The 13036-nt window shown below is 36.9% G+C and overlaps 1 long non-coding RNA gene across 3 annotated transcripts in view; it reads left to right on the plus strand.

Annotated features, from left to right (window-relative positions):
- Positions 1–12276, plus strand: part of LOC138159802 (uncharacterized) — a 413356-nt gene extending 401080 nt beyond the window's left edge. For all 3 annotated transcript variants that reach the window (XR_011167986.1, XR_011167987.1, XR_011167988.1), the window contains 3 exons: positions 357–430; positions 1866–1970; positions 10108–12276. This is a non-coding gene — a long non-coding RNA (uncharacterized lncRNA). The remainder of the gene's footprint in view (positions 1–356; positions 431–1865; positions 1971–10107) is intronic.
- Positions 12277–13036: the final 760 nt, after the last annotated feature.

The raw sequence follows: 13036 nt of genomic DNA on the forward strand, positions 1-13036 counted from the left end.
AATTAACAAAATGAACTCATTAGATTTGCAATCAATCTAATTCAGAATGGATTACAATTTTTATGAAAACTACCTGAGGTCAACAAAGAACTCCCAGCAAATTTTATGAACAATTTAGATTAATGATTTGTTTTACATTTTGCAAACAAGCGACATATTTTTGTACCTTACAGAGATGACAATTCCTGGCTGCAAATCTAGCAATTTGTATGGATGAAAATTCACCCTTTGCCATTCATTAGCAGTGCTATTTGGCCTTTTGAGGCCCTGGCAATTCCCTAAATTATAGAGAGTTTGCACATTAAGACAGAACTCCTTACAATGTTACCATATCTACTACTTTTTTTTTCTTTAAGGTATGAATTCTTCAGTAAAACTGAGCACAATGTAAAAATAACTGAAGCAAATTTTTCACCAGTAATGACGATAGGTAAGTACTGTTGAATGGAAGGAGAAACTGATAGATATTCAACTTTTCAACAGTACTCAGAAAAAAATGATGGAATTACATATTGATCCAATTCTAAAAATATTGGGCCTTTTTTATTTTAAGTCTATTGGTGTTCAAAAGATGGTAGAAAGATCAATTATCAACCAAATGAAAATTACCCCCTCACATCCAATAATTATAAAAGTAACATCAGTATCATAATTAATTATATACATGAGGCAAGAATAAAAATTGTGGCCATCTTCCTTTTTCAGAAAGGATGGGATACTTAGAACAGTACTTAATCGATTCCATATATCTTCTGAGCTCAATTTTGGGCACTTGAGCTAAGTATGTCACTTGTCTCATCATTGTGATGGCTCTGTATAAATCTCAGTATTCAATGATATTTTTTTAAAGTAAGTTTTTGGAGGAAACTTTCAAAATCCTGTTTCATCCCTTTTTTAATGAAAATGTTAGCAGAACAAGGATAATCAAAATCGGAGGATGGGGAATCTTAATCAAAACTATTCAAGCTTCATTGCTTTACTGCATCCACACCTATATAGGAAAAAAAAAAATTATGGGGGTGGGGAGAAACTTGCAATACTCCAGCAGCATGTTTCAGGATGTGGCCACTTTGGATTATAAACTTATTTCACCAATAACAACAATAAAAAAGTCAAAAAAAATTTTTTTGGTTCAAAGAAAAACCTGCCTTGATGAGTTAGTTGTTGGTTGAAATAACAATGGCCATTGGCATGCCCAGACAGAGAAATGAGAAGTTTTTCATAGAGCAAGTCTGCTCCAGCAATACAAAGCAATATAATGGGTCATTCTTTATGAAATCAACTCCTGCCCTGAAGGCAGTGAAAGTTTCTGCATTAGATGTGCTTTCTTGGTATTATGATAGAGTTAGTAAATTTCTGAGGATATGTGATGGAATTAAAAACTAAAAGTCATCACTGCTATGTAATTAAAATATTAATGTTAAATATAAAATTAGTGAATTAAAATAGAGGCTCAATTTCTTATGTATATAAATTCTTAAAAATGGGAAAAGATTTCTATCATGTATCTGACATAAATCACTGGTATTAAATTATTTATATTTTTAGTAATAAACAATTCATATCCATAAATATTATGTTTAGATTGATTTATTTTTGTATTTCTACACAGTCTGTTCTTCAAGCTCCCGGGCTTTTAATTAATCTGGATTTGGGGCATAAATTCTTTATGCCTTGATTAATACCAAGCAGGTTTTATTTAATTAAAGAGACAGACTGGTGAGAGACATTTTAATCAAAAATTTCATATGCATACAGTACATCTGTATTTTTAACACAAGCCCAAGCACATTAAGAAAAAAAAAATCATTCCTTCTCTGCTGTTTATTGTTTTAAGGCAATAGAATATTTTTATTTCATTCAAGCCTTGCTTCCATGACTTCATTTCGCTTCAATGGCTGTTTTGTAACTGACGGAAATTGACCAGCACAAGAAACATTGAAACATCCAGAACATATCTCCAATCAAAGGTGACTACAACTTTGCCAGAATAAAAAAGGCTATTTAGTGTTCTCTTGACTTGTTCTGTCTTTCCTCCTTTAAATCAGGAATTCTTAACCTTGTGTCCATGTTGCTGTAGCGGGTCTTTGGCTAGATTTCAGTCATTTGTGAACTTAAATAGGCAGAAATACACATACACACATGCACACACATGTGTACGTGTGTGCTCCTTAGTGTGTGTGCATGAATTTTACCCCTTCCTTCAATTATTTAAAAGTATTATTCTCAGAAGGTGTCCATAGGCTTCAACAGACTGCCAAAGGGATTCATTATCCCCCCAAAAAGACTAAGAAACTTGGCTCTAAATCACGATTAATTAATTCAGGATATTAACAATTATGTTGATGTAGTAGAGATACTTCTCTCCAGGAGGGTCACATCATTTGAGGAGTTGGGTTTTGAGAGTTGTACTTTTGGGCTTTCACAGCCCAGGCATACTTCTGTATCAGCAAGCACCCTAAGCTTCCCCAGGGTGGCCGCCAGCACAGGTTCTTGGATCTGCTTTGATAAAGGAAAGCAACTCAAAATGGGTTAACAAGCTTACTTTAATCAGTCAGATATGTATCATTTACCTAGTTCAGAGGAAAAAAGGTCAGCACCCCGAACTTCAGAATATACAGACAGAATTATCAAGACTGAGAAACAGATCGAGTAGACAGTGTCCAAACTGTCCAACCGTTACATCCATACCAAATCAGCATCTGGGTTTTTCAAAGCTGGGGGGGTGGGGGGTGGGGCTCTCAACAACGACTTCCCAGAGTCTCATCTGGTCAAATCACAGAACACTTCTCAAAGTGAGCCCCCAAAACAAAGCCTCAAATCAGGGTTTATATAGCCTTCTCCTGGCTCAGAGAATGTAACAACCTTCTGGACCCACTGGCCAATCAAAAAGTATCTACTGAAAAACAAGCCTCCCACCCCAGGCTCCAGGTGCACTTTAGCCTAGGGTCAGGGAAGATCTTAAAAATTTACATTCCCATTACAGCTTCCTAAATGACCTTAGAAAAGTGACTTTACTTCTCTGGGCCTCATTTTCTCCTCTGTAAAGTGAAGTGGACTGCATGAAATCTAAGGTCCCTTTCTCCTCTAAATCATGTAATCCTATTTCAACCAAGGATGAAGATTACAATTTTTTCCCCTATGATCTAAAGATTTTTTACACCAGTTAGGTTTTGGAGTTGCATGCATTTCATTATTACCCATTATCATGGAACATAAGCATAAATAAATGAAATTATAGCAGGCAGGAGTTTGGGAAGACCAGTTATTTATGAAAATTGTCAATAGAATGAGTGATAGAAATGAAAGAAGGGGTAGGTATACATGAAGACATGGTTTAGGGTAGCACAAAGAGTTGAATGGCAAATCACATACCTAAAAGGAAGGAATGTAACTGAAGTTTCTCAGTGCATGGTCAGAAAAAAGGAGATCACATACAGTATTTGTCTCCTTTGAAAACTGAGATGCAGCACATTGTAGCAGAAATCATACCGACTCACATCAATATAGCGCTTCTCCCACACAAGACCCTATGAGATACTACAGGCATTGTTTTCTCTAGGAAAGGAAACTGAGGCTCAGAAGACTGTGACACGTCCAAGATAACACTGAACTCTGGTCTTCTGACTCCAAATTTAGGACTCTTTACACTACACTCATACTATCTAAAATAGCATTGCATTTTGGAGACGACTTTGAGTTCTAATGTTGATATTTACTATTATGAGTTACATGAATACAAGCCATTTACTTTTTCCTTACTGAAAAATGGGTATAGTAATCATATTTTAAAAATATTCTTCATAAAGTTACTGTTGAAGAAAACATTTTATAGAGTTACAGCTATATAAATGCAATTAATTATTAGTTATCGTACTTTCCCCCCACCTTTGAATATCTTAAATCCTGATATAGGATACAGTCTGGTAGACATGTATAAAGTCCCACAAATGGGCTATAATTAATCTCCACAATACTCAGATTCATGAATGGAGGGAGAAATCTGCATAGGACAAACTTTTTTTTTTTTTGTTTTGTTTTTTGCTTTTTGGAGAGCAATCAGGGTTAAGTAATTTGCCCAAGGTTACATGGCTAGTGTTTGTGTGTGTGTGTGTGTGTGTGTGTGTGTGTGTATGTTTGTGTGTGTACGTGTGAGGATGGCTGTTAAGCGTCTGAGGCCGGAGCCTCAGATCCTCGTATCCTCCTAACTCAGTTGCCGGCTCTTTACTCACTGCACCACCTCGCCGCCCCTCATGTGTCGGACAAATCTTGGCTATGGCTCGTGGTAGGACTTCTCTTTCATATCTACTTCAGATAAGACCAATTTTTCCCTAAAGCATTCCCTCTTTGGTAAAATTCTAATTTCTTCAAATTTTCTCTAATAATTCCGTGTAGATCTCTCCATCAGCCTTATGTTCTCAATTTGTCACACTAATATGTATTATATATGTATATTAACATAAATACACATGTATACATATATACACATACACATAGTTTTCCTTATGCTCGTTAGATTGAAACCTTTTGGGGGGCAGGGGTTATATCATTTTTATCCATATCCCAGAAGCTAGAAAAATGTCTCACAGAGTGTAGATGCTGAATAAATATTTGTTGGAAAGAGAAGGAATGAAAAATCAAGTATTAGTTCCTGGTATTAGTCATATCTGATGGTTAATTACTCAGAGTCCACTTTTTATAAAATTATAAACCTCTTGGGGTCTTTTATCAGTTCTTCATGTCTCTAATTTTACTTTTCCTTTGGAGGGACTTACCTTTTTTTTTTTTTAAAGCAATCGGGGTTAAGTAACTTGCTCAAGGTCACATGACCAGTTATTTCTGGGTGTGGTGCTAAGTATCAGAGCCCAGATTCGATCCCAGGTTATCCGACTCTGGGAACGGTGCTCTTATTCACTGAGTCACCTGGCCGCCCTGGGACTTACCTTCTTTCATAACATAAATCATTCACTAAGAAGTGTTCATTATTTTTATTTGTGTTCAAAATGGGCAAAGAAAACATCAGTCCCTGTGATTATCCATATCTCAAATAGAAGGAATGTTAAAAAAAGATTAACACCTATTATTTCATATTGTATAGGCCAAAGAATATTAAACATCATCCTGAAAAACATAGCAATTCAGTCTGTTCATTTTGGTGTGTATATATAGCATAAAACCAGTTAAAAGAATGAGGACACACCTACCAGAAAAAAGGGACATATATATTAGCAAATCTCTCTGAATTAGTTACTTTGAGAGATATAGGAGCTCACTTGTTCTGATATATTTTAAGATTTTCTATATATATATATATATATATATATGCATATGTGTGTATATGTGTGTGAGTGTGTGTGTGTGTGTGTGTGTGTGTATAAACTGTTGAACAGGCTATCTTGATAAAAAGTGAATCTGCTTTCCAAGAAACCTAGATATCTAAAATCCAATTTCAAATTTCATTTATTTGTCCCTCTCCTCCCTCTTCCTTCCTGCCTCTTACCTGGACTGTTGTAATAGCTTTTTACCTGGCTAGTTAGTGCAGCCACTGTATGGCTCAGTCTTTTCTCCAATGGTCCATCCTGTTATTTCTGTGCCAGCAGAGCACATGAACAAGCCATGCTTCTCCTAATTTTTAAAAAATCTGCTTTACTGAATTATATTTATCTAGTCTTCCTCACAACCTTGCCACATTCACCATCAAGACATCCTTTGCCTTTTGCTGAATGCAAACAAATACTGAAAATTCTCTTATTTCCAGTCACTTCCAACTTTAATTGCCTCTTAAAGCTGCTTCCCAGGGAGAAATCCTGACTTTTTTGTACATAGGACATCAAGGATTTGCAGTCATTTTGCAAATGTCATGAAAATTGATTTCCATCACCTCTCAGTGGGTCACAAGCTATCCTGTAAAATATTTTTTTGTGTCTAGAATAGTTCACCAAAATATTGCGAAGAGCTTTAACTCCCAGGGCATATTGATATAGTCTACAAATCAGTATGCCAGTTCTTTGGGGGAAGGTACTAGAGTGTGAGGGTGGGGCAGAAAAGAGAGAGGAAATAAAGTGTTGCCATGTAAAACAGAAATGCAGGACTGCAAAGACAAAATCAAAATCCAGCTACTAGACCTTGGCTGAACAGCTGGATGGGTGAGATGTCCTATTTAGCCATAACAGAAGACATATGTAGTTATGTTATGCAAAGGCTGCTGTTCAAGACAACAATCTAAAAGGAGAACGAAAGTGAATAAATGGTTAAGCCAGAGGCAGAAATCTCCCAGATGATTTTAGCATACTTAGAAAACTCTCCCAAACAAAGAAGAGTCTTTGCTTGATGCTTAACTGAAAGTGTGTTGTCTACAAGTGATTCAAGAAGTGGTTGGGCACAGGAACCAGGGACTCTTGGTGAAAAAAGTTAAAGACAAAAGTGTCCTCCCTTATTCTCCTGTGCAAAAGCAGTCAAGATTGAATATTTTTTTCTTTTTCTTTTTGCTTTTTTGAGGGCAATTGGGGTTAAGTGACTTGAACCAGGTCACACAGCTAATTTTTGTGTTAAGTGTCTGAAGCCAGATTTGAACTCAGGTCCCTCTGACTCCTAGGCCGGTGCTCTATCTGCTGTACCACCTAGCCACCCAGGATTGAGTACTTCTAAAAACGATAAATATAGTTTGCCAAAAACAAAAGCAACAACAACCAGTGTCTTACTATCAATTGCAATTGACTGTTAATTATATTATCCTTTTAATTACTTTTCTGTATTGATAACTTTCAGTTTTACATCTTTTTTCAAACATATCCCTTTTCATTTGTCCACCCAAAAGCCATGCATTTAAGTAGTAATGAATAAAGTGGGAATCTTATTTCTCAATTTCCTATTCTGTAAAAAAAGTTGGGATAATAATAGCATCAATTTATGTACTTCACAGGTTTGAAATGATGGAATGAGAGAGACTGACAGAAAAAAGACTAATCAGCCCCTACCTAAAATGGAGGAGGAAATAGAAAAATATGTTCTGAAGATCAGTGCAGCTCCAAATGAAGCCCAGTTTGACTTTATCTGAAAATCTGAGTCTAACCACAAATGAAAAATTATGAAGGTGCAATATTAAATAGATATTCTTAACATTCTAAGAAAGAAAATCAGATTTGAAGAAATTATTTGCTTCTTAATCACTACAGAAAACAGAAATACAGGAAGGGTAAACAAATGAAGCAGTCAAGTATAGCAACAGAAAGGCAGCAAGGATATAAATAAGGAATTTTGTAAAAGTACTCAGGAGACAGTGGTGAATGCAGAAGTCAGTCAGAGGTGATGGTGAAGAGGTGAACCTATAAAGGAATCAATATTTTTTTTTTTTTGTGGGACTGAAATACAAAACGAAAGGGTACATGGAAGGGAAAGAAGATGACATGAGCAGAATAGAGAGGAGTGTGTGATAAATCCTGAACATGTCAAGGATTAGCTATGAGGTGATGCATGCAGTCTCTTAGGAAGAAAATATCCCGAATAGGAGAGGGTGAGGAGGTAAGGGAGAAGAGAAGGCCTTGTTTTGGTGAAAGAAGAGGGGGTAATGATGGATATGTCTATGGCTAAAGAGAAATGATCAGTGAAGGTAGTTGGAGAACATGTTCTGGGTGTTATCTGTGAGCATTTGATGCTTGCAAAGTCCATTCTTCTTGCTTTGGGAAAAGGGAAGTAGGAGATCCGTGGACAACTGGTGAGGGCATCAACTTAGGCAGGAGATTGTGAGTCCAATGGGGAAGGAGAATGACTAAGATTCAGTGGTGGGAGACATAATTGGTAATATGAAAGTGGCAGGATTGCTATTAGATAGTCTTCTCTGTAACCTGCAGGAATTGTCATTTTTCTTGGTGTGAGGCACAATGGAAAGGAGAGATCCAAGGGAAAAATTTTAAAAGAAATGTTTAAAGGAAAGATACCAGAATGGAACATTCAGAAGTTTTTATTCCATTAGCTATGCAAACAACCTAAAGGGACTAGATAAGTTTAGGTAACATGATACTGAGAATGGAAGTCTAGAGTTGACAGAAAGAGGGATGAAAAACAAAGAGAGTGAAGGAGAGAAATTCCCCATGGAAAGTAGAGGAGAAAAAGAAAATGGAATTAAAAAAAATAGCCTAATGAAGAGGACTAGTTAAAGAGGAGTTGGGGAATCTAACTTTTTTTAAATAAAAGGATAGAATTAAATAGCCAGATAAATACTGGAAAGCAAAAGGAACTGATAAGCAAAACTCCAAAGGGAAAAGATTAAGAAATGGAAAGGGAGGGGTTGGAATCAATGCTGAGGGGATAAGAGCCTGTGGGAATAGGGCTACATTAAAAAAAAAAAAAAGGATTAAAGTAACCTAAGAAAAATAGTATGTGGTTTACAGTGGAAGAGGATTGGAAATGCTAACTTTAAAAGCATTAGAGTAAAATGGATAAAAATATAAATCTAACTCATAACTTGAAATGTGCAAAAAAGTGAGATCATATAAGAAAACAAACCTCTATAATCTGATGCTTATAAGAAGCACATTAAAAAAGCAAAGATACATCTGTGTACACACATATGATAAAACTGAGGGTAAAGAAAAGTTTTACTATGAATCAAGTGAATCCAAAAGAATAGGCTTTGCCATGTTCTGTGACAAAGAAATAAAACCATTCAAAAATGAAAAAAGGGATAAACAAAGAAACAATATTATACCAAAAGGAACTATAGACAACAAAGCAATATCAGTACAAAATTTACATGCTTCAAATGCCTTAGCTTATAAACTCATAAAGGAAAAATTAACTGAAATATAAAAAAAACATAAATAATAATACAATAGTGACTAGAAATTTAAATTTCCTACTCTCATTTTTTATGTGTAACAAATAAACTGAACTGAACAAATGACTGGATAAATTAGAACTTTAAACACTTAGTGACTTCTAAATTGAAAAAAAAAAGGTGTATATAGATAGATATAGATATATTCTATTTCTCACCATCACTTGGAATGAATGTTGCAAATGAATTAATTATTAAGTAAAAGAAAGTGATGATGATCAAACTGAATGCCAAATCTTCTGGGATGTAGTAAACCAGTTCACAGAGGAAAAATCAGGGTTTTAAAGTTACGAGCAACAAATTTTCTCCCCTCCCTCCAAAGAGAAAAGTTATTAGAAAACTCTACTCCTATCGTATACAAACTCCACTGAAGAGGTGGGGGGTACGGGAGGTCCAAGAGATAAGAACATTTTATATAATATCAGATTTGTTTTCCTTTACCTTTTTTTTTCTTTTAAATTTGACATAGGGATGAGACAGAGCAGGATTAGGGAAACACAAATTTAGTTGACATAAAACAAAACCTATTAGAAAATTCTAGTTTCAAGAAGGTATGTAACTCTAAGGAACAAGTTGGACCATGGAAAAATACCACTGTCTCTCTTGGCCACTTAGCCCCTATAATGTAGAAAGCTTAGGAATAAGTGGTAGATTTCCAAACAGTGACACTGATTGTCAATCTGATCCTTTTCCTCTTGGGATGTTGTTTCTAGTCAAATTTATCAAATATCCTATGGAAACAAACCTACAAACTATATTAAGAAAGGCACCTAAGCATCAGTGTATGATGTGCTAATTTTCTGTTTTTAATTTAACTAGTGAGGCCAGATGATTATTTCATAATTGGCTCAAGTTTGTTTTTATATATGTATGGAATTCACACATTTCAGTTCTTAGGGACTATGAATCATTATTTTCTATTTGTCACAACAGCCAATTTCCCTCCCTTTTTCCTTGTTCCTGTCTTTAATGCTGACATAAACTGACTTCTCCTTAAGTGATAACCACCAACCTGAAATTGTGAGGAGCAAAAGGATTTACATACCATAAAGGCCTATCAAAAATATGACCTATTACTACATGTTTACATGAAGAATCAATTAATGTATTAATTTTATTAATGTTAGTATAGTGGAGTAGTGCAGTAGATAGAGTGCTGGGTCTAGAATCAGGAAAACATCTTTGCGTGTTCAGATCTGATCTCAGATACTTAATAGTCATGTGACCTTTGGCAAGTCACTTAAACCATTTTGCCTCGGTTTCCTTTTCAGTAAAATGAGCTGGAGAAGAAAATGGCAAACTGCTCTAGTATCTTAACCCAGAAAATTTCAAATGAGCTTATGAAGAGTCAGGACAGAAACAACAGAACAAAAAAAATGATGGAAATATGATGAAAATTCCTTCCAAGAGGCCGATGATAGCCCTGTGCAATATAAGCTAAATTAAAAAATATTTTGGGACGTAGAAGCATGACCTTCCCACGGCTCCAGCTTCCACCCTCCCCAATCCATGTAAAAAGGGGACTCTAAATAAACTTTGGAGCTGCAGAACCCACAAAATGACACAGAGAAGCTAACCTCCCACTGAGGACAGCCCGGCAGGCCAGCAGGAGTCCAGCTCAGCAGTCTGGGAGCAGAGCCCAGCCCCAAGCCAAGGCTTTAGCCCCAGGGTGGGCCTGACCAGCCACCAGCCAGAGGGACTCCAGATCAGCAGCAGCTGTGGCCGTTTCCAGATTTATCAACATATAGATGCGAAGGACAAAGTGAGAGGGCAGTGCAGTCTGGACTTTGGGACCCTGTAAGTGGGAGTGCGTGGCTTTTACCCCCGGGGACAGAAGCCACTGACACTCCAGCACAGCAAGCCAGTGTCATGCGGCAGCTTCAGCTCCTGGCCTGCAGAGTGTAGGGGGACCAAGCACCAGTCTGAGGGGTAATTACTCTCATTTTAACCTGCTTGGATCTGGATTTCAGTCTAGGGTGGAGGTCCTAGGGTGTGTGTCCAACTTGCCAGAGGGTGTGGAGACCTCAGAGAGGGCACCCATCAAATACCTCTGACAGCTGAGAAAACCCCAGCCTTTGGGACAAAAGTCCTCTGGAGAAAGAGTCTTACTGTGGCAAAAAGCCCAAAAGTCAAGTAATCGAGTGGCAAAAAAAAAGCAGGAAAAGGAAACAAAAACAGATAAAAGATTCCAACATTACATTCCTATTTTGGGTACAAAAGGGAGAAAAGCATGGAACAGGAGGAAAACAGTGAAGTCAGAACTCCTGCACCAAAAGCTTCAAAGGAAAATACAAGCTGGTTACAGACCATAGAGGACCTTAAGAAGCAGATAAGAGAAGTGGAGGAAAAATTGGGAAAAGAAATGAGAACAATGCAAGAAAACTATAAAATGAGTCAACAGCCTGACTAAGAAAATAATACCTTAAAAACCAGACTGACGCAAATGGCAAAGGAGGCTCAAAAAGGCAATGAGGAGTAGAATGCCTTAAAAAGCCGAATTTGCCAGATTGAAAAAGCTCAATGAGGAGAATCATAGCTTCAGAATTGGACTGGAGCAAATGGAAGCTAATGACTTTATGAGAAATCAAGATGCTGTTAAACAGATCCAAACAAATGAAAGAATAGAAAGCAATGTTAAATATGGGAAAAACCACTGACCTGGAATATAGATGCAGGAGAGATAATTTAAAAATTATTGGTCTACCTGAAAGCCATGACCAAACTAAGAACCTAGAAATCATCCTCCAGGAAGTGCTCAAAGAAAACTGCCCTGATTTTTTTAGTGCCAGAGGGCAAAATTGAGGTTGAAAGAATCCACTGATCACCTCCTGAAAAAGATCCCAAAAGGAAAACTCCTAGGAATATTACAGCCAGGTTCTGGAACTCCCAGAATAATGAGAGAATATTACAAGCAGCCAGGAAGAAACAATTTGAATATTGTGGAAACACAATCAGGATAACCCAGGTCTGGCAGCTTCTACACTGAGGAATCAAAGGGCTTGCAATATGATATTCTGGAGGGCAAAGGAGCTGGGATTAAAACCAAGAGTCACCTACCCATCAAAACTGAGTATCATGTTTCAGGGGAAAATATGGTCATTCAGTGGAATAGAGGACTTTCAAGCATTTTTGCTGAAAAAACCAGAGTTAAATAGAAAATTTGACATTCAGATACAAGAAGCAAGAGAAGCATGAGAAGGTAAACAGGGAAAAGAAATCATAAGGAACTTATCAAAGTTGAACTATTAACATTCCTACATGGAAAAACAATGATTGTAACTTATGAAACTTTTCTCAGTAGTTGAAGGGATTACAAATATTTATGTCTATATATGAGGACATATGAATACACATGTGAATGTGTGTATATATGTTTACAGATATACACAGAGTCCACAGGTCCAATGTAACAGGAAGGGATGATACTTAAAATGTGAAATTAAGAGGTGAGAGGAATATAATGAGAGGAGATGGGGAGGGACAGATTGGGGTAAACTATCTCATACAGAAGAGGCAAGGGAAAATGTTTACAAGGGAGTGGAAGAACAGGAAGGCAAAAGGGAATGGGTCAACCTTATTCCCATTGAATCTGGCTTGAGGAGGAAGTGACATACACACTAAATAGGGTATCTCACCCTCCAGGAGGATAGGGGGGAAGGGGATGAGAGGGGGGTGGTGATGGAAAGTAGGGCAGGCTGGGGGGGAGGGAAGTTGGAAGCACCCACTTTTGAAAAGTGACAGGATCAAAGTAGAGAGTAGAACAAGTGGGAGGCGGGATAGGAGGGAGGGAAATATAGACAGTCTTTTACAGTATATCTACTATGTTATTGTTTTGCATTAGCCACACATGTACAACCTATACTGAACTGCTTATCTTCCCAGTAAGGGTGGGTGACAAGGAAGGAAGAGAATTAATCTTGAATTGAAAGTTTTAAAATCAAATATTCAAATATGTGTGTGTGTATATATGTACGTGTACATATATACATATGTATATGTACATATATATATATACTATTATTAATACCATCTTACATGTAATTGGGAAATAAGATATACAGGCACTAAGGCATAGAGATCCACTGGAAAAGTCGAAAGGCGTATGGGAGAAAATATAGGAGAGAGCAGATTGGAGGAGGGGATATCTTGTGGGACTGCTATTTTGGGGTGTTGGGTTGGGGAAAAACAGGGAGAAAATTT

This window comes from Petaurus breviceps, unplaced genomic scaffold, assembly GCF_028583685.1.
Source record: "Petaurus breviceps papuanus isolate PSGF00001 unplaced genomic scaffold, PetGlider_PUasm1.0 178, whole genome shotgun sequence".
Taxonomy (NCBI): Eukaryota; Metazoa; Chordata; class Mammalia; order Diprotodontia; family Petauridae; genus Petaurus; species Petaurus breviceps.